Source organism: Astatotilapia calliptera, chromosome 9 (genome assembly GCF_900246225.1).
Source record: "Astatotilapia calliptera chromosome 9, fAstCal1.2, whole genome shotgun sequence".
Classification (NCBI taxonomy): Eukaryota; Metazoa; Chordata; class Actinopteri; order Cichliformes; family Cichlidae; genus Astatotilapia; species Astatotilapia calliptera.
In genome coordinates, this window is record NC_039310.1 from 23,069,742 (window position 1) to 23,089,611 (window position 19,870).

General features: G+C 39.9%; 1 protein-coding gene across 3 annotated transcripts in view; it reads left to right on the forward strand.

The window, feature by feature from the left end:
- Nucleotides 1-344: 344 nt before the first annotated feature.
- The window catches only part of ralyl (RALY RNA binding protein like), a 123,590-nt gene continuing 104,064 nt past the window's right edge, over nucleotides 345-19,870 (forward strand). The window contains exons 1-2 of one of the 3 annotated variants that reach the window (XM_026180040.1): nucleotides 345-1,269; nucleotides 1,379-1,473. The gene's annotated coding sequence lies outside the window, so the exon portion shown is untranslated. Of the gene's footprint in view, nucleotides 1,474-19,870 lie in introns of all 3 variants that reach the window. The other 2 variants (XM_026180039.1, XM_026180041.1) reach the window with 2 other exon arrangements.

Genomic DNA, 19,870 nt, shown 5'->3' on the forward strand with positions numbered 1-19,870 from the left:
AGTTCCAGCACCGTGGACGGGTCTTGGTGATATTACAGTTCAAGTATAATGCATTATTTTTGTTTGCCGGTCCCGGGTGTATTACATCGTGCTGAGAACCAGGGACACATCTGCTCTCGCCAATTTCAGCACCATGGTCAGCGCTGGTTTCCCGTTAACGGTGTGTTGTTCGGTGTGCTGCACTTTCACAGTTTAAGCTCTGAGAACAGGGCTGCATGCTATTGCGATGCAGCTTTACGTTGACCCCCACCCCCCTCGCTGTAATAACACACACCCCTGTTCATTCTCCCCCAGTAAGAAAAACCGTGCTCTTTATCCCAGCCAGTGCTTGCAGTGAATGAAATGAAAGCATGCCTGGATCGTGACGTGGCGCTGACACCGCGTGAGCTCTGCATCTTTAAAACAGAAGGACAAAAAGCAGAAAAAAAGAAACCGAAAGAAAAACAGACAAGCTGCTCAGTCATAACTGTGGGATGATAAGGACTACCTCTTTTTACTTTTGGAGAGAGTCGAGCCGTTAGGAGAGCATTCAGCATCAGCTGTTCAACACTGGTCTCTCATTGCTGGAAGTCGGGGCTGAATCAGTCACATGACAGAACTGGAGGCAGAGATCTAGAGAAAAGGCACAGCATTTCGGCTAGCACCGCCATACTGTATTTTGAGCCATATCACATTTTTATTGCAACATTTTACTCCCGCTCGGTGAGTACATTTCCAATGGCTTTTTTGTAAGCATTTTTTGTCTTTTTAATTGCCCCCCCTTTTTTTGTTATTTTTCCTCCTTTTGCTGATGGTTGAATTGAGCATTGACATGGTGGTTTTGAGCGTTTTTCCACATCCAGGCTTCAAGTTTTTAGCATGCAGTTATTCTGATCGAGAGTGCCAAGAGGGTAAACGGGTGCGTTATCGGGATTGAGAAAGCCTTTACTTGCTTGCAGTTTTGTTTCGAGGGTCGAAACCAAGCAGGTTTTGTCAGTATTGAGATTTTTCGAACATTTATTGGTGGTTTTGAAACATTTTTAATTTTTTTCTCTTTTTTTTTCTTTTTTGTTTCTGTCGACTTTTGCTGTTGCTATGCTTTGGTTTGCATTTTGCAGTGTTGTTTGTTGCCTTCGAGTTTTGTGATTTTGATGTCTCGGTGAAATCACCACCGATCCGATCCTTGCTTTTACTTTGCTCCTCTTTTCTTTATGGAAAAAAAGAGGGGGAATCATTTTTAAAGCCCGATGACATTTTAACGTGCTACTTTTCTTGCAGCTGAGCTCACAGGTTTGTGGTTTTTGTTTTTGGTTTTTTGTGTTCCTCTCTTTTTCCGATTTCATTATACTTTTGCTGGTGGCAGTGTCAAGTATTTTTTGGATGTTATTTTTTTGACTAGATGATGCTGGGTGGACGAGGGGAGTTTTGATTCTTGGGGGAGTTCAATGCGTTCTTGTTTTCAACGAGGATGAACAGACATTTTCCCTCTTGCAGGTATATAACGTGAGCGGATGAGTGACACGCTTCTGTATTTACAATAAAGAATGAGGTGACAGAAATATGCACCTGTGGCTGACGTGTTATTTTGTAAGGGCTGCTCAAATTGTTGATTAGAAAAGGCATTCTTCATCAATGTTACCTGAAGGTTACCTGCTGTGATCGATCTGTACCTAATGCTTTATAAAATAAAATACAAAAAAAATCTAATGTCGTGGTCAATAATTCAAGAACACGGATTGGAAATCACACGCAGTTCGTTCGAACAGTGTTTTCTTTGTCGTGAGTTCAACAATCTTCACGCCGTTCAAGCTGAAGACTAAATGTAAGTAGATACAGCCAAGGACGGATAGACTGCAATAAATGCAAGTATCGAAAGTCTATCCATATATCGATTTGGAGGAGCGGAAATAACAAAATTCCTTTACTGCAGCAGACGCTTCTTTAAACTGCAGCTGGCTACCAACTTGAGGGAAATAATTAGGTTACATTTTCCATTGCAGTATGTCATGGGCAAATATCTTCCCACACTTAAGTGCCCCTCTTAGTCCTTCACAAACTCAAATCCGCTTTTTGTGGGCCTGGATGCATAAATACTTTTTTTCTAATCTGATTTTGCAGGAAATGAACTAAAAGAGGACTTAGAGTGAAATAATCCTTTCAAGAGGCAGTTTAACCTCAGATTATTAGTGCTGCAGGAAATGCAAAAATAAAAGCGAAAACAGATATCATGGAGTCTTAGAAAAGAGCAAGGCTTGCAATCAGTTATTCGAATTATTTGCTCTGTGTGTGTGTGTGTGTGTGGGGGGGGGGGGGGGGGTTCATAGCCAAAAAGTCATGGTACTCAGCAGAAATCCACCATCTCTACTTGACTTACTCTTCACTTTTTCCCGGGCTGATCTAAATCATTTCTGCCTTTGGAGTTTCCATTTTTAAAGAAAGGAGTCAAGCTTGTGCATCAGATCTCATCAGTTTGCTCCATTTAACTCATATGTGTTCAGTTTAACAGAACAGAGGTTTCGTCGGCATAATACTGCAGGCCAATAAAACACAGGGGAGTGGACCATTAAGTCTGAGTGTAGACTGTTAAGTCCCGGTGTCATTAAACAGGCTTGCATAGTTGATCAGAATCCAAATAATTTAATGTGGTGAAATGAAACATTAATAACTACTGGATGAAAAACGCATTTGGTAAACTAGGATTGTTAATAAGGCAAACTGACTAGAGCAATTAAGATTAAACATGTTGCAGAGAATTGAAAGGCTGTTATTAAGTATTGATTTCTCTGTCTTCAGTTAGATCTATGCAGACCATAAAGGAGATGTAGATAAAGAGCATGAGGAGATTTTAATGGGGTCCAATTTGTGAGCCAATTTAGAAACGGCTTTAAGAGTCTAGGAAGAGAGTAAGTGTTTGCTTGTAGACACATAGTAAATATATTATAGGCTATGGTGTTGGAGTAGGTGTGGATTTGCCACCGAGTCTGTCAGTGACTGAAAAAGAAGAATTACAATTGAATCCAACAATTAGATTCAGATACAAGTAATCAGTGTACCGTCAGTTCTTGCACTGCAGCCACAATTTAATTACATTTTCCTTCAAAAATTTCTAAAAGTCACTGAACTCATTTAAGCCATGAGCACATTAAACTCTTACACCGAGTAATTCGGTGAAAGAATGACTTTAATTTTCAAGGCCTGTATTTTAGCCTGAAGCCAGGGCATTTCACATGTGTCTAGATAATATTTTCAGTAACTTCTTCAAGGTGTCACACTGTCCTCCAGTTTATCTATGCAGAATTACACACAATTTTTAGCTGCATAAAATAGCTGTCTTTTGTAAACGTTCCAAAGAAATTGTCTTCATTATCTTCGGTGGTTTTAATCAGCCCACTCCCATCAGCCCACTCCCTTAAAATCAATCCATCTGTGGGCTTTCAAACCTCAAACCACAACATCACAAGACATCAACATGTCTTCACGCCCTGAGTTGAGAGTTGTTTCTGCCACACCGCCACAGTGTGAGCTCCACAGACATCTCTCCTGCTAAGCATTATGATAGTTTCTATTACGTCCTGCAGTGTTGTGTCTGCGCTCCAGGCAGGTTTTCTGTTATCTGGGCCAAGCCAGAACCGCACAGGAGTCTCACAGAGAAGTATGATAGCTCATGTGTGGTTATATCTCTGCTACCATGAATAAAACATCACGCAAGAGTCAGCTATGTGCACTAAGCATGTGCTTAACTAGAAGATGCATGAAAGTGAATGCAGGTTTGGTGGTGGTGGTGGTGGTGGTGGTGTGTGTGTGTGTGTGTGTGTGTGTGTGTGTGTGTGTGTGTGTGTGTGTGTGTGTGTGTGTGTGCAGATATATGTTGCTTTAGTATCATCTTTCAAAAGAAGAAACAATAAGCAACATTAAAGGAGGACAAAACCTGAGCAGACTGAGACGTTTTATGTTTGTTGAAAAGGGACCATGAAACAAGTTTTATCATTTTCAAGAAGCAGCAGTAGCTCTTTACTTAAATTATGTTTTTTTAACCATAAAGGCACTCATATAGTATGACTTGCCACTGTCTGAAAATATGGCAGCTACAAAGCTGGTCTGAATTTTGCTCTCATCTTAACAATTTTTTTTGCCAGTCAGTGAAGCTCTCAATTAATCTCTGCATTGTTTTAATTGAATTTCCACATGTCATTACTCACATAGGAAAGAGTTTGGTTGCTGTTTTCCATCTTTATAAATCAATCTAGAAAATGAGCCTGACAGAAATAGTTATTGTCTTTCTGATAATTATTGTACTATAACAATAAATAATGATTTGCTCCATTCAAGTAGATACAAAAAATCCCGTTTCTCCTTCTTGACTAATAAGCATACGGCAAAGAGCACCACTCCTTACCGCATTAGTGTAATGTTATTTTGACAGAGTGATTAAGTGTGAGCAATACCTTAATTCTTCTTAGGCTTTACCACAAAGAAGAAAGGCCAGTTTTTATGTTACCTGAAAGAAAAAATGTCTGCAAGGCAAACTTGTGCAAGTCACAAGTTAGATTTTTTTTAGTAATCGCATGGTTGTAAAGGCAACTCGCAGAAGTGCATCCATATTATTATCAACTCAAAGCGTCTTTCATCTGCATTTTGGCAGCTAGTCAACCATATCAACATAACATGAAGTACCAAAGTAAAAAGAGTGTTTTACGATGTGTTTTATTTCTCTCAACGAGGCATTCACTTCCTTCTCCCCTCCTTTTAACAGATAAACAGCTTACCTTTGCCATGACTCATTCTACTGAGACTACTGTTAAGTACTTTACTGTCCTTTTCTGAGCTGTTAATTTGATAAGTGAGGAGATCTTGCACTTCATAGTCTGGGCAATTAAACCCATATCTGAAGAATAGGGTCAGGCTGAATGACTTTCCAGTGTCTATTATGGGAACCATCTGAGTTACTGTGCATCACTGAAATCAGACTTCTGCACCGACATGCTGAGACCTGATTGTAACTTTAAAATTTCGTATGAAAGCAAAGTTTTGTTTTAGTTACATGCAACTGACATTTGGTCTTGAGGGCGTGCGCTCTTTTAACTTGATGCTTATGAAGACAATGGGATCAGTCACAAAACAGTGATATTTTTTTCCTTTGATTAAATACACAAAACTAGACCTAGACTGAGACTTGGGATGTGTTTTGGATTTGTAAAGCAAATTGAATTTTTCTATTTTTAGGGAGGAAATAAGTTTAGAGCTGTGGGATTAGGACAAACCTCACAAAAGGACATGGAGCTAAGATGGTGTAAAGGTCAGTGTTTGGAAGATCCGCTCATGAGGAAAGTACAGTTTATACTGCTTTCCCAGCGCTGTCCAGTTGTTGATCCAGCCTACATGATAGCTTCCAGGTCACATGAGGTCAAGCTTAAAAATTCAGTACAATTTTCTAATTAGTATGTGTTAAATTCCATTCGGCAGGAGTATCACGTAAGAGCAAAACATTCAAAATTAGGCTTTAAATTAGATATGGATGAAGCATTGCTGCTTCTAATATACATAAGTATTATGTCTTTAGACGAAAATGTCACAGAGTTTCCTGCAGCAGCATCTTCTCCCCCACCCCCTCCTAATTAAACTGTAATTTCAGAAAATTGTTGGTCTCATTGTAGATACATAAGCCTGTTTCATCACACTTAACTTTTTGGCATTTTAATACATGTTTTTCACATCAGTGTGCCAAACATCATCATTAAAATTTAACCCTCAGGCAGAAGGATGACCGAGCCAAAGATGATTAGTCTGTGCTTCTTTTCTGGAAATAACGGAAGGTCTCAGTTTGGATACATATAGAATTATGGAAATGTGGCTGGAATATTTTGGCAGGACACGAAAAAAAAGAACAATACACATGACCTCAATCTGCACATACACAAATTTAGACATACATTTGTAAAGAAAGAGCAGGAGAAGGAATCTGATACATAAAGTTTTACCTATTTTTTGGTCCTTTTAAGAGCAGGCAGTTTAAGAGGAGAAAGATTTTAGCTTCTATTTCTTGCTTGTATGCATTTATTATACTTTCATTATGCAGAAATTCTTCTCTTCAGCCCTCCTGATAACCTTCTTCCCCTGATCGGGCTAGCCAATCCACATTAAGTTGAGTAGTATCAAACTAGAACAGTGGCACAGGAAAAGACAAGCTGATCAAATATTTAGAAAATTTTCTTTACCTCTCTGAAACATTAAAAAAAAGCAGAAAACACTGCATATTAAATAAACATAAGACTCTCCCGAAATGCCACTATAAAATATTAAAAGCAGCATTAAAAAGATAAACACAGAAATACCAGAGACTAAGGGCTCCCAGGTCAATTTATAGAGGTTAAAATCAAAATGCATAGTGAAATTCAAAGACTTGAGTTGCCATAGGCAACATCTAAGGCTCAACTAATTGATTTATCATTAGGATGCAAAAGCAAGTGCTTACTTGCAATCTAAAGATGACCTGGGCATGAAAATATTAAGCGTAGGAACATTATGCATGGGAAACATCTAACTGGGAAGAACTTTTTTTTCCTACTGTATAAGCAGTGGAGCATTGCCCACGGCGATGAATTCAAAGAACTGCATAGTTTACTGGTAAGAGTGAATCTTGGAAAAGCTGTTTCAGTTAAGAGACGAGGTTATAAAGTTGACAACTTGATCCATGAGTTCTGGCATGTCTAAGTGACTGTGTGCTCTTTGATGCTGAGTGCGTGACAGAAAAATAAACAAATGAAAAGCAACAAAAAAAAAAAAGAGGCAGAGGAGTGGTATGAACCCTTCCAAAGCAGGTGGCAGAGCCCTCCAGATGCTGCAGAGAAGCAACGATGCAGATAATGTCTTGCCTAGATTACCTCAGGGACTCCGATTACAGTGGAGAGTCCTCATCTGGGTCAGCTCCGAGCTGGTTCTGCAGGGATCAGCTGTTCTCGCTGTTGTCCTGCTGGCCTCAGCTGTCTCTCACCTGCTTGTGACCAGTCACGGATGTATTGGCAGTCTAAACACAACAGAGTCGACATACATGATACGTTGCACTGTGCCGTACCTACACTGTCACGACAGGCTTATTTGCACTGAATATTATTTTGATAAGGTCTGCATGAAACTTGATCTAATTGAATTAATCAATTCACTGTTGTCATCTCTGGGAACTTTCAATTGTAAGGGAAAGATTTTACCATAACAGTGTAATAGTAGTAGAATAATAATAATAGTAGAATAGCTGGAAATAGGAGGGTGAAAAATCTCCCTCTTACAAAGAAGAAATCTCCAGGAGTGGGGATCTCAGGGACCAATTGGGGTAAGCAGAAAGTGAAGAGAGAAAAGAAGAGCATAGAGAGACAACAAAAAATGTAACGTATGCATGGATAAATTGGTGAACTGGCCTTCAGAGCACAATCCCTAGGGGCAAGCGGTCAGAGCTCTCCTGGGGCTAAAGTGTTAGTTTGAAGGAATTTTTCTTGGGATGTCAATCAAATAACTTTAAAGAGACTGAAAATGGACAAAAAATAATCGCAAATAACTGCAAAGAGGCATAAATCAACCATAAATAATCCAAAAAGACAGAAAGAAAATGCAAACCAACCTCAAAGAGACACAAAACAACCAAAGAGGAACAGAATTATAACAAAAAGACACAAACTGACCACGGAGACGCAAAACCACTACAAAGACAGACAAATTAACAGGAAAAAAACAACCACAAATAACTCAAAGCATTCTGCATTTCTTTTGGATGTCTTCATCTTATGTTTTGAGGCACTGGGGGCCTTTTCGCATGCCTCAGGGCACATTGACAAGGGAGGGAGGGAGTTCCAAACAGGAGTCAGAGGTTTCAAATCTTTGAAGTTTAGATCCAAATATAGAATAGACAGCGAAAAACTGTGATCACTTTATACAACAGGCACTAAAGTGTAGAGAAAAATAAAATGATCATAAAGTGATTATACTTTTTCTGTGATTTGTTGCTCTGACGACAAATCTTCATCTTTGCTTTTGCAGCTTGTTTTTTAAATTTGGTCAGATACATTCAAAACTCTTGCACAGGGCGTAGCACAGCTCATACATTTAAACCATTTAATTTTTTTAATGTTTATCAAATTATTGGCTTATATATTCTAATATACTCATTTGTGTTTTTTGCAGACAATAATGAACAATGCATGTGTTTGGAAAAAAAAAAGGAATCTGTAGTTTTACATAAGTTGCTAATAGACTCTACAACCATCATATGTAGTTCAAGATTTTCAATTTAGAAATATAAATTTAAGGCTAGATAATTTTTAAGTGAGGCAATAATGCAGATCTACACAAGAGATGAAAGTCAGTTTTGAAAAATGGGTTGCAAATGCTCATGTACGGTTTACCCTTCAAATGTATGTATGCACAAATGTGTGTATGCCCTCTATAAGAGAAAGAATGTACACGGGAATTCCAGATAGAAATTTTCAAGGAGATATAAACTGAAAAAGAGAAAAGAAAGAGAGATATTCCAACATAGAGGCATCTTGACTCACATAGTCGTGGGGATCATGACCTCAATTTTCAGTGTGTGCCACTAGGAAAGCACAGGTGCACTCAAGAAGAGATGGCTAGCTAGCTAGCTAGCTATTGAGTTTGTGTACCCCTGAGGGCAAAAACATGTCCACCGAGCAAACCTTTTATGTTTCTCTCAACAAACGGTTCAGTCAGAGGTATCAGGGGGGACTGCTGGTGATGGTGAAAATGTATGATTGCTCCACATTCAAAGTCTGATTCAGGCTGACAGATAATTCTTAACTGACAACAACACATGGACAGACTTGGGGCTTTTTACACGTAAGCACTCACATTGTTATTTAAATGATGTTAAGTTATGCAGAACTTTTACTAACTAGGAGAAACAAAAGGGAAAAAATGCAGAAATCAGCTTGGTTTCATTGCAAAGAATAGCTGTCATCGTGAGCCCCGCCCATGAGTGATAATCCCACGTGCACATGTCCCTGCAAATATGCATCCTGAACACAACTGCATCCTCTTCGGATTGAGGTTAACTAAAAAAAATAAAAAATAAAAAAACACACAAACACATCTGTCTTCCTAAAATGTTGCCCTATTCACTGATGGGTTTATGATTAAAAATAGAACTGCTGTCATTTAATTCCCCACTTAGCCACAAAAACAAAAAAAGCAATCATCTCCTGAAACATTAATGGCCCGTTGACATCTTGCAGCGAGCCACAGTCTATCAGGTGGCGTGTGTAAATAAGGCTTCATTCTTCATATTGATTTTCCCCCCAGGTTTTGACATCAGAGGAAATCAAGAAGCACATTGCTGTATGTTCTCTGCAATAACAGCAGTTATTATAGCCATTACTTCCTTTTCCATCCATTTTCTCTAATATACACCCAGCGCCTACATCCATCAGTGTGCAAAGATGTGGTTTGGATATTTGTCTTGATGGAAAGGTAAATGAAATCTTCAGTCGAATAGCCTGCTCTGGCATTATTAGTGGATATAAATGTGCTTACTTACAAATTCCGCTGTTTCGTAAGAGTAACACGATTCTCTGGATTATATTTACGTCCCATTTGCTGCCCAGTTAGTGTTTTACTGCACAGGAAACGATAGCATATAGCAATGTGGAAAAACCAAAAGAGAACACTTAAAGCCCCATCAAGAGACTTTAAAGTGCATTTGCATGTCCTCTAAGCCAGTGCTTCTCAACCTTTAAAGCAAAGTCTACTTGTGACACATCATCCATCCCTAATCAGCAAGATGCTTTAAAAATAATGCCTTGATTATACTCGGTTGTGAATACAGACATGGACAGCTGAAGACAGGATAACAGAATAGTCATTCTTGTTATAGTTTTTTGAAGTCTCCTTACCTGGGCCGCATGTGTAGTTGGTGCATTGTGATATAAATTCTTTGCAGACTGGTCCAAACAGTCAAAAAAGACAGGCAGGTATGTGGACTACTATTAAATTTACATTGCTGTGACCTGAGCGGACTCTAGCAGACTCTAGTGGACACGGTTTAAGTCATTCAAAAATTGTTTTAATCAAAGTTGATGTTGTCTGAATAACAGATAATAAAGAAATCAGGGATTTTAAGATCTATTTATTTTTAATTTTTTGTTGGGCAAGTGTATTTTCTTGGTTTGGTGCCCTGGATGCAGGGCTACCAGCACTAAATTCAGAATAACTGTCATAAACTACAGATATGTTTCCTTTTTTGTTCATAAGCACGGCCAGAAAACCCCACTCGTGAGGGCCTGTATAACATTTAAATTCTCTATAACACCGGGTCTGTCAGGGCTTGTCTGACAGACCCCATCGCCCCTGGCATTTTGCCCTGTACCAGCCCACCGCAATCGATAACATGCCACCCATGTTTGTGCTGCCCTGAATATGCATGCCGTCCAGGCCACCCTTTAAAAGCACTAAAGGTGTGTATTGAATAAGCAAAGACTAAGATTTAGATAAAGGAAACGTTTTTTGAAAGTGACTCTGCTAATACCTGTACAGTACTGAGAGAATTTTAAAAGAAGTAATGATCTGTCTGTAATAAACAGTTGATCAGATAATTGTTCTTTTCAGGTTGAAGTACAGTATGTTTCACTAACTCATAGCATTTCCTGCTTGGGTAAGTTCTTAAAAAGCAGGAAAAAAATAAAGTGAATAAACTGTCAACATAAAAGTAAAAGAAAAAAATGCGGGGGACTTGTTTGATAAATCCATAAAAAAGTGGTGCGATCATGTCAGAGAGGCGCAAAACAGTCACACTGACATGACAATGTATGTAAAGACAATGCACAAATAGTTGTTTAGGGAATAAATAAAGACAAGAATGTCTCAATTTTACTCCCCTATAATGTCCATCACTGCCACACAAAATCTTGCGTCCTAAGAGGTTTTTTCCATATCCCAAAACATCACTGGGAACAGCAAGCTGCCAGCTGGCCCACTGCTAATGCTGATAAATGGTGGTTAACAAAATTGTGGCATCCTTTTTACACTAGCAAGTGCTTACTAATTGTCTTAGCCACTTTGCACAGTGTGTTAGCTAGCATACTCTGACATCCACACAAACACATTATGACCAGAAAACTACTTATTTGCAAAAGTGGCAAGCTAGCCAAATTGAAGTTGTGGAGAGAGTGCATATTTGGTTGTACTGTTATGTAATTAACACAACTTTGCAAAAACCAGCCACTTCGTTCACCAATAGAGTTTAAGCTTAAATTTTCTGACACTCCAGACAAGTATCACCCTGCTAATCATCCTAATCTCATCTCTCCTGACATACAGTGTTGTTGATCCAGGCAGACAGCCCATTACCTTCTGCTTTACTTAACCCCCTCTAAGTTCTCCGTTTCTCTGTCCTTCTAACTGTGTACAGCACCACTGCCAGCACCTCCCTAGTCTTATCCATTTTGGCACTCTGACGTTTTTGTTGACAGCTGTGTTGGCCCGAAAAGTCACGTTAGGCCCACTGGGGGAGTTCCAGTATGCCAGATGGCCAGTCAAGCACAGGTAAAAGGTGATAACAGAGAGTAAAAACAAGCCAGAATAATATTATGTCCTGTCCTTACTCCTCTGTCTTTCTTTTCTCTCTCCGCCTATCACAAATTGCAAATAGGTAAACTGTTTGACCGTATACTGGCTGTTCTAAGCTAGTAACAAACTGAATGTAGAATTATAGAAAAAAGAAAACAGCGTGTGCGTGACAAGTGGCTCGCTGCCACAACAGAAGCAGCGAGCAATGCAGATGCTTGCTGTTGAAAAATGGGTTAGGGTCTCGGGCCCTCAAACAGCAGGCTGCTTTTCTTAGTTTGTAATGCAGCCCTATCTTTTAGCATGGTTGTACTGTGGGAATACTGATCATTTAAATGGATAGCTTATCATCTTCTGAAATACTCTTGAAGTATGGGATGCAGACTTTGCTATTTTAGATTAAGATTATAAGTTCAGCAGAATGCCGGCTCATTTCTCCATCAAATATAGGACCATGGTTCTCAGCTAGCTGCCAGTTAGCATTCTTTAGCATAGTTAGCATAAATACTAAAAATAGGTGATAAGAGTCACTCTAAAGCACTAACTAATTATATCGTTTGAGAACTAGGGGTTTACTGGGTGTTTTTAGCTGGGCTAACTTATGTTTATTCAGGGGTTAAAATGAGTGGGAGTTCCAGAACCTTTCAGTTGCTCAGTAATGAAACCTAATCCAAATTTTCCAAAATTTTCCAAAATACATAATTTTATCAAGCAGCCTGGCTTTGCTTCCAGGTTAGGCCACAGAGAAATGAATATCACCCTTGGTCCTTTCCACATGTGCAGACGTCAGAAAAGTTGCCATGTTGTACTTCACTACCTACCGCTACAGTAAGCATAAACAAAGTTACCATTTCTGTGAATGGCAGATAATTTCAAACTCGACACACAAAACTGCATCTGTGCAGTTTGGATTATAGTCTGTCTGCTAGCTAAGTGTCCAGTCACTGTATTTCCTAAGAGGGGGAAAAAATGTGTGAACGATCTAAAATAGACAGAACATTAAAGGAAAATGAGAGATAATGACTACTCGGCAAGTGACATTAGCTAGAGGGGGAAAACTTACATGTCATGTCCAAATAAATGTTACTTTATTATTAAAATATCAGATTCTGGATCTGCATGTAATAATTTGCTGAAGTTGTTTGGTTATTGTGAATTGTGTCTTTCACAACAAACAAAATATTTTTTGTTGGACTATTATACTAGTATGCAAATTCATGCTGAGCTAAGTAGCAGTATTATGGTACAATCTACAGTGCTGCATTGTGTTGCACTCGTGAAATAGTTCATATAACATACAACAATCTGACTGAAGAGCAGTAAACCTCTAAAGCAGCAGCATCTGGTCAAAGCCTGTCCATAAAGAAAATGGGACATCAATTTATTTTGTGACTTATTTCTAAGAGAGTCATTTCCCTGCACTGCACCCAATCTCAGCGCACTCAAGTAGCCAAATTCCACTTTATCCCCTGGGTGTTGTGATTTTGTGCTAAGCTAAGCGAAGTGTATGCGACAGACAAACATCAGCGGCATCAATCCTTTTTCTATTTAATGCAAAAAGAAAAATAAGAAGCAAATGTTGTTACCCCACAGAGATAACTCTTAATTTTAGAGTCCCCATGGAAGCGGGATTGCTTCTTGCAAAGTGGTGTTGAACATAGCCTGCTTGTAATTCAACTAAAATCTTTCAGATCATTTCAAGTCAAACCTTTCTCCCAAAAAAAATCCAGTGAACCGGCAAGTCAGATATTTACTTACTGGATGTTACATGACATGATTATTAGGAAGTCACAATATTAGCTGAAGACTAAAATGCCTTCTGCACTATCTTTCAGTTTTACTCCAAAACTGACACAGCGGCTTTTCAAAATGTTTGTGACCAGATGGCTAAACTAGAAGAAAGATGTTTTGTGTATTATTTTATCATCCCCCCCCCATCCTTTTAGACCCATGGGGAGCTAACTGCAAGGAAAATCAATTTCTGTCATTCTCCAGCGAGTCTGCATATGACAGTGAATAAATTTGTCGGGGGTAGATGCAAAGTTGTTGCAAGCCACAGGAACTCGACAGCTCTGTAATGCAGGTAGTTGCAGCTCCTGCTAAACTAGTTGAATGAAGTGGGACATCTGGATTTTGCATTATTTTTGCTATACTCTAAAGACACCTGTCAGTGACATCGTCAGGGAATACAAACATAATTAAGTAATCAAACAGACACATTACATATGTAAATTACATTAATTGCAGAAATGGGCTTAAAATATTCATTCAAATTAGCCCCATCATTTAGGCAGGGATCTCTTCCTGGTGAGTGTAATCATTGAACTAATTAGGTCAGTCAATGCAAGTTGAAACATTTCGAAAAGCAATTTCACTTTCCAATTAATTATAGGCTCAGAGATTGAAAGCAATATGGAAATCTGCGGAGCAATAGCAAGGATAGAAATAACCCTTCAGAAAATCATCATCATGAGACCAGACTTATAGAAACAGGCCGACAGACTGAGAAATTTCACTGTGCAGCTTGAGCTTGAACTGTTATTATTTTTCATGGTTTATGGGTCTGAATGTGTATTTGCCGAGATGACTTGTCTGTATGGATTTTGGAAGTATCTCAGCAAGACAATTCAGCGCTGTAGAGCTGAATAGCGTTAGATGAAAGTGGAACACTCATTCACCTTTCTAGTACAAAGCAAACCACTTTGGAGAGTTCATAACCGGCTGCAGAGTGTGTGGCTTTTTCAGAAACACACAAAACAAATATCCACCCTGGTCTGAACAGTTCCATCCGGCGGTCTTATTTGTTTTGTTATGGCACTTTTATTTAATTCAGAAGCAACAATATAATTGCACTCTATTCTAATTCTTTTTATAGTCCTGAGTGAAACAGCATTCATGGCAGCCATAAACACGAGGATTGCAGGGAATTGTTCTCCAATCTGCTCCTACAAACAGGGAGTGCATGACGCCGTGGACAAAAATATTGGTCCACCTACACATTACACCTACAGCAGCTGGCCAGCCATGGAGACCCAAAGGGTGATCTCCCATTGCACAGCTTTTGGGTTGATGTTAATGCCAGAGGAGTTTCGGAGCTCAGCAGTTATTGAGTCAGGAGAGATTGGCGAGTGTTACGCACCACGTGCCTCAGCACTCGGCGACTCCACTGTGTAACTTTACTGGGTCTCACACTTTGCGGCTGACTTGCTGTGGTTACTAAACACTTCCATTTTGCAAGAGTATCACTTACAGTTTACGGTGGGATGTCTAGAAGGGAAGACATTTTTTCAGCAGACTTGTTGGGAATTCTTTCACAGTCACCATGTCACCATGTCCTTAATTTTATACAACTGTGCCAATGAAACTGAAAAAATCCCAAATTCAAAGATTAAGAAGCGTGGAATGTTTTTGTCCAAGCCTCAGAACAATGAAGACAACACAAAAGGTGCATAAGCTGTGATTTCTTTAGTGGATAATTGAGGTTAAAATCTCCCAATTAAAAGAATAAAATACATTTACAACCTGATTTAAAAAAAAAAAAAAACACCCAGCACGCCCCTGCGGGCGGTTTATCCTTCAAGCTCGGGTCCTCTACCAGAGGCCTGGGAGCTTGAGGGTCCTGCGCAGTATCTTAGCTGTTCCCAGGACTGCGCTCTTCTGGACAGAGATCTCCGATGTTATTCCCGGGATCTGCTGGAGCCACTCGCCTAGCTTGGGAGTCACCGCACCTAGTGCTCCGATTACCACGGGGACCACCGTTACCTTCACCCTCCACATCCTCTCGAGCTCTTCTCTGAGCCCTTGGTATTTCTCCAGCTTCTCGTGTTCCTTCTTCCTGATATTGCTGTCATTCGGAACCGCTACATCGATCACTACGGCCGTCTTCTTCTGTTTGTCTACCACCACTATGTCCGGTTGGTTAGCCACCACCATTTTGTCCGTCTGTATCTGGAAGTCCCACAGGATCTTAGCTCGGTCATTCTCCACCACCCTTGGGGGCATCTCCCATTTTGACCTCGGGACTTCTAGGTTATACTCGGCACAGATGTTCCTGTACACTATGCCGGCCACTTGGTTATGGCGTTCCATGTATGCCTTGCCTGCTAGCATCTTGCACCCTGCTGTTATGTGCTGGATTGTCTCTGGGGCATCTTTACACAGCCTGCACCTGGGGTCTTGCCTGGTGTGATAGACCCCAGCCTCTATGGATCTTGTACTCAGAGCTTGTTCTTGTGCTGCCATGATTAGTGCCTCTGTGCTGTCTTTCAGTCCAGCTTTGTCCAGCCACTGGTAGGATTTCTGGATATCAGCCACCTCCTCTATCTGCCGGTGGTACATACCGTGCAGGGGCCTGTCCTTCCATGATGGTTCCTCGTCTCCCTCCTCTTTCTTGGGTTTCTGCTGCCTGAGGTATTCACTGAGCACTCGGTCAGTTGGGGCCATCTTCCCAATGTATTCTTGGATGTTCCTTGTCTCATCCTGGACTGTGGTGCTGACACTCACCAGTCCCCGGCCCCCTTCCTTCCGCTTAGCGTACAGCCTCAGGGTGCTGGACTTGGGGTGAAACCCTCCATGCATGGTCAGGAGCTTTCTTGTCTTTATGTCAGTGGCTTCTATCTCCTCCTTTGGCCAGCCTATTACCCCAGCAGGGTACCTGATCACGGGCAGGGCGTATGTGTTGATGGCCCGGATCTTGTTCTTACCATTCAGCTGACTCCTCAGGACTTGCCTGACCCTCTGCAGGTACTTGGTGGTTGCAGCCTTTCTAGCGGCCTCTTCATGGTTCCCATTTGCCTGCGGGATCCCCAGGTACTTGTAACTGTCCTCTATGTCTGCAATGTTGCCTTCTGGTAGTTCAATCCCCTCAGTTCTGACTACCTTCCCTCTCTTTGTTACCATCCGACTACACTTCTCCAGTCCGAACGACATTCCAATGTCATTGCTGTATAGCCTGGTAGTGTGGATCAGTGAATCGATGTCTCGTTCACTCTTGGCATACAGCTTGATGTCATCCATGTACAGGAGGTGGCTGACAACTGCTCCGTTCCGTAGTCGGTATCCGTAGCCAGTCTTGTTAATGATCTCACTGAGGGGGTTCAGGCCTATGCAGAACAGCAGTGGGGACGCTATATATATATATATATGTGTATGTATATATATATATATATGTATGTATATATATATTAGTAGTAGTTTCCCCCTTAATAATTCCACCCAGTGACGTCTTTTACAACTCCTCCACTTGGATACAGGATTCAGTCGGTGTTGCCATATTTGAGCAGTGTAAATGAGGCTCTACAAAGGGAGTATGTTTTACTTCTTTTACTCAGAGAGGGTATGTTCATTATTGCTTAACCTTCATTAAGATACTAAAAAAGTGTTGTATAAAGGAAATGTTGCAAGTGTTAGTATGCCATAATGGAGCTGTAGTAACCCAGTGTTTCTTCTAGAGCTTTAAAAGTTTTCAGGTATTATTTACATTCTGTACAAGACTGGGCAGAATACACAAGGTTATACTATTTAAATCCCAAACTACATTTGCTACATTGTATGGAGTTTTATTTTGAAATCCCCTCATTAGTCATCATTAGTGAGTCTTTTGCCTTGTAAAGGTAGCAATAGTGTCAAAAAGCACATCGCCACGTGATTTTCTAAGCTGTGGTACAAAAATGTTTTCCATTTGTAGCATCAGCAGATGAGGATGCTAAACTTTTGCTTAAGACATGTTTGCATATGGCATGTAGCCTGTCTCTTTAAGGGTTGTATAATGATATAATATGAATATTTGACTTTTTAAGATCATTTTTTGAAACAAATCACCTGGAAACTTTAATAATTTACGCTCCTGGAGCTAAAGATCAAGATACTTCTAACTAGTTACATTCATTTTAGTCAGCAAACATGACAACAGTTGAAGAGATGAAAAGCTGGCTTGTTTGCGTTTGTGTGAAATTGAATAACCATTGTTTCAAGAAATAAAATATAAAATATTTTTGAGTGACAAATCTTTCACTATTACCTGGTGCGATGCTGAATTGAAAAGGCTGGCTTGCAAATCAATAGCGAGCAAATTTCTTTCTCTTTTTTTCTTCAAGATAAAAATATTGACATATGACTTTTTGCTATTTTGTAAAAATATAAGCTACATAACTTAGCTTTTTACGAGTGCCGCCCAAACTGTGTGCAGCTTGTTCTTGTACACCTAAAACAAGACAGATGATGAGACTACAGCATGTGATAGGACATGCCCTCGGAGGTCCCCTGCACCTCTTTTGCCCTTCGTTTCCTCACCTTTCCCATCACATTATCCTCAATCTTACATTGCTCCTCCCCACAATGCTGCCTCCCTTCCCATCCTCAGAGATCTCACCAGAAGCCTCCAGAAAGACAGATGCTTTGTCCATTCATTCAGTAATTACATTCCACTGCCAGGTCTTGCAGGCTGATTATTTAGCTGTCTGTCTCATCTACTGCCAAGCCACTTCTCCCATGTAAGCTCCGATTCAGGACCCCAGGACAGCATCCGCAGATAAGGCTCACCCTGACTGTGTTAAACAATGAGAAGAGTTCAAAATGATTAGCCTGCCAGATTTTAGGTTTATTTTAGGTCCCATTTATGAAGGGGGAATGAATGTAATGAACTTGCAATAAAACAAAATGTAACAAATCTAGACAGTAACATACAGTATGGGAGATGCTTTTGGTGAATCTAACCAATGAATCAGCTTAAACTGCGATACGAATGTAAACAGCAAATTAGTTCTCAGAGAAATGAGAACGACTGCCTTTGGGCTCGCCTATGTTTTTTTCTTGCTCCCTTTTATATTAGAGCATCACCAGCTGTTATGGCAGATGGGCAAGGTAGCAACCAATAACTCCATCCATTTCTATGCAAGCACAGAAGAAACAATCTGTCTCTGTCACTGACTGTCTCACTCGCTCTCTCCTCTAAGCTTCTTTTTTTTCTGAAGGGATCTAGCTTTATCGCTCTCATTTTGACATACAGATTTTTACCAGCATCAACTAAAAAACTGTGATGGGATAATATAAACTGTACGTGCTTATGATTAAATGAGTATTTGCAATACTTTTACTTTAATTTTATATGTAAGCAAAAACAATAGATGAGCTTCCCATTGTCCTTGCCAATTCCTGAGAAAAACTAGGGAAGGTTTTCCAAGAAGTAGGCTGACAAGTTCATGATACAAATATTTTCTTTTTTCAATCCCAAAGGCACAAACTCTCACCAGCCACTTTATTAGGTACACCTTCCTAATGGTGTGTTAGAACCTTTTGCCCTCAAAACCTTGTTAATTCTTTGTGGCATTAAATCAATAAAAGGTGCTGAAAACATTCCTCAGAGATTTTGGTCAGTATTGACATGGGAGAATCACACAGTTGCTTGTCATGCCAATGTCTCCCTTCAACCACATCACAAAATGCTCTATTGGATTGAGATCTGGTCACTGTATAAGATATTCAAGAAACCCGAGCTTTGTCACACACACACTACCCTACAGGAAGCAGCCAGGCGATGAATATATTGTGGTCAAAAAGCGATGGACATACTCAAGTAGCCTTTGGCACTTAAATGGTGCTTAGTTAGTATAAAGGACCTAAAGTGAGTCAAGAAAGTATCTCTTACACCTTTACACCATGCTGATGATGCTTTCATGTTGGATAGCAGGGATCATTTGGCCCAACCATCACAGCAGAGATTGAGACTCAACAGACCAAAGAATGTTTTTTTCCAGTCTTCTACTCTCTACTTTTGTTGAGCTTGTGGGAAATTTAGCCTTAGTTTCCTGCTGTTAGCTGATAGGAGTGGTATCTGGATAAGAGCTGCTCTTCTGCATACTGTACCTTGATTGTAACAAGCAGTTATTTGAGCTACTGTTGTTTCCTGGAAGCTTGAAGCAATTTGTCCTTTAAAATCAGCAAGACATTTTCATCCAGAGAATGGACACTGGATATTTTGTCTTTTTTAGACCACTCTCTGCAAACCCTATAGATGGGTGTGCGGCTTAGATCCTTGAGATGAAGTGTATGCAGCTGATGTGTGTAGAAACACACGCCAGGATGTGCTCCTAAACTTACACTGGTCATTTTAATCATGGTACAATTACCATTGGTATTTTTTAGATTCAGCAGCAATCATAAGCAGATTTCTCCATACAACAATCGTTATTAGTTGAAGTGCTCTAAAATATAAAAACATAATTAAAAATTAACATAATCCATTTTATTCAATACCCTTAATATATTCAGAATATTTTCCTGATTCTAATTAAATTTTTATTGGAGTCTTATTTGAAAATGCAGGGCT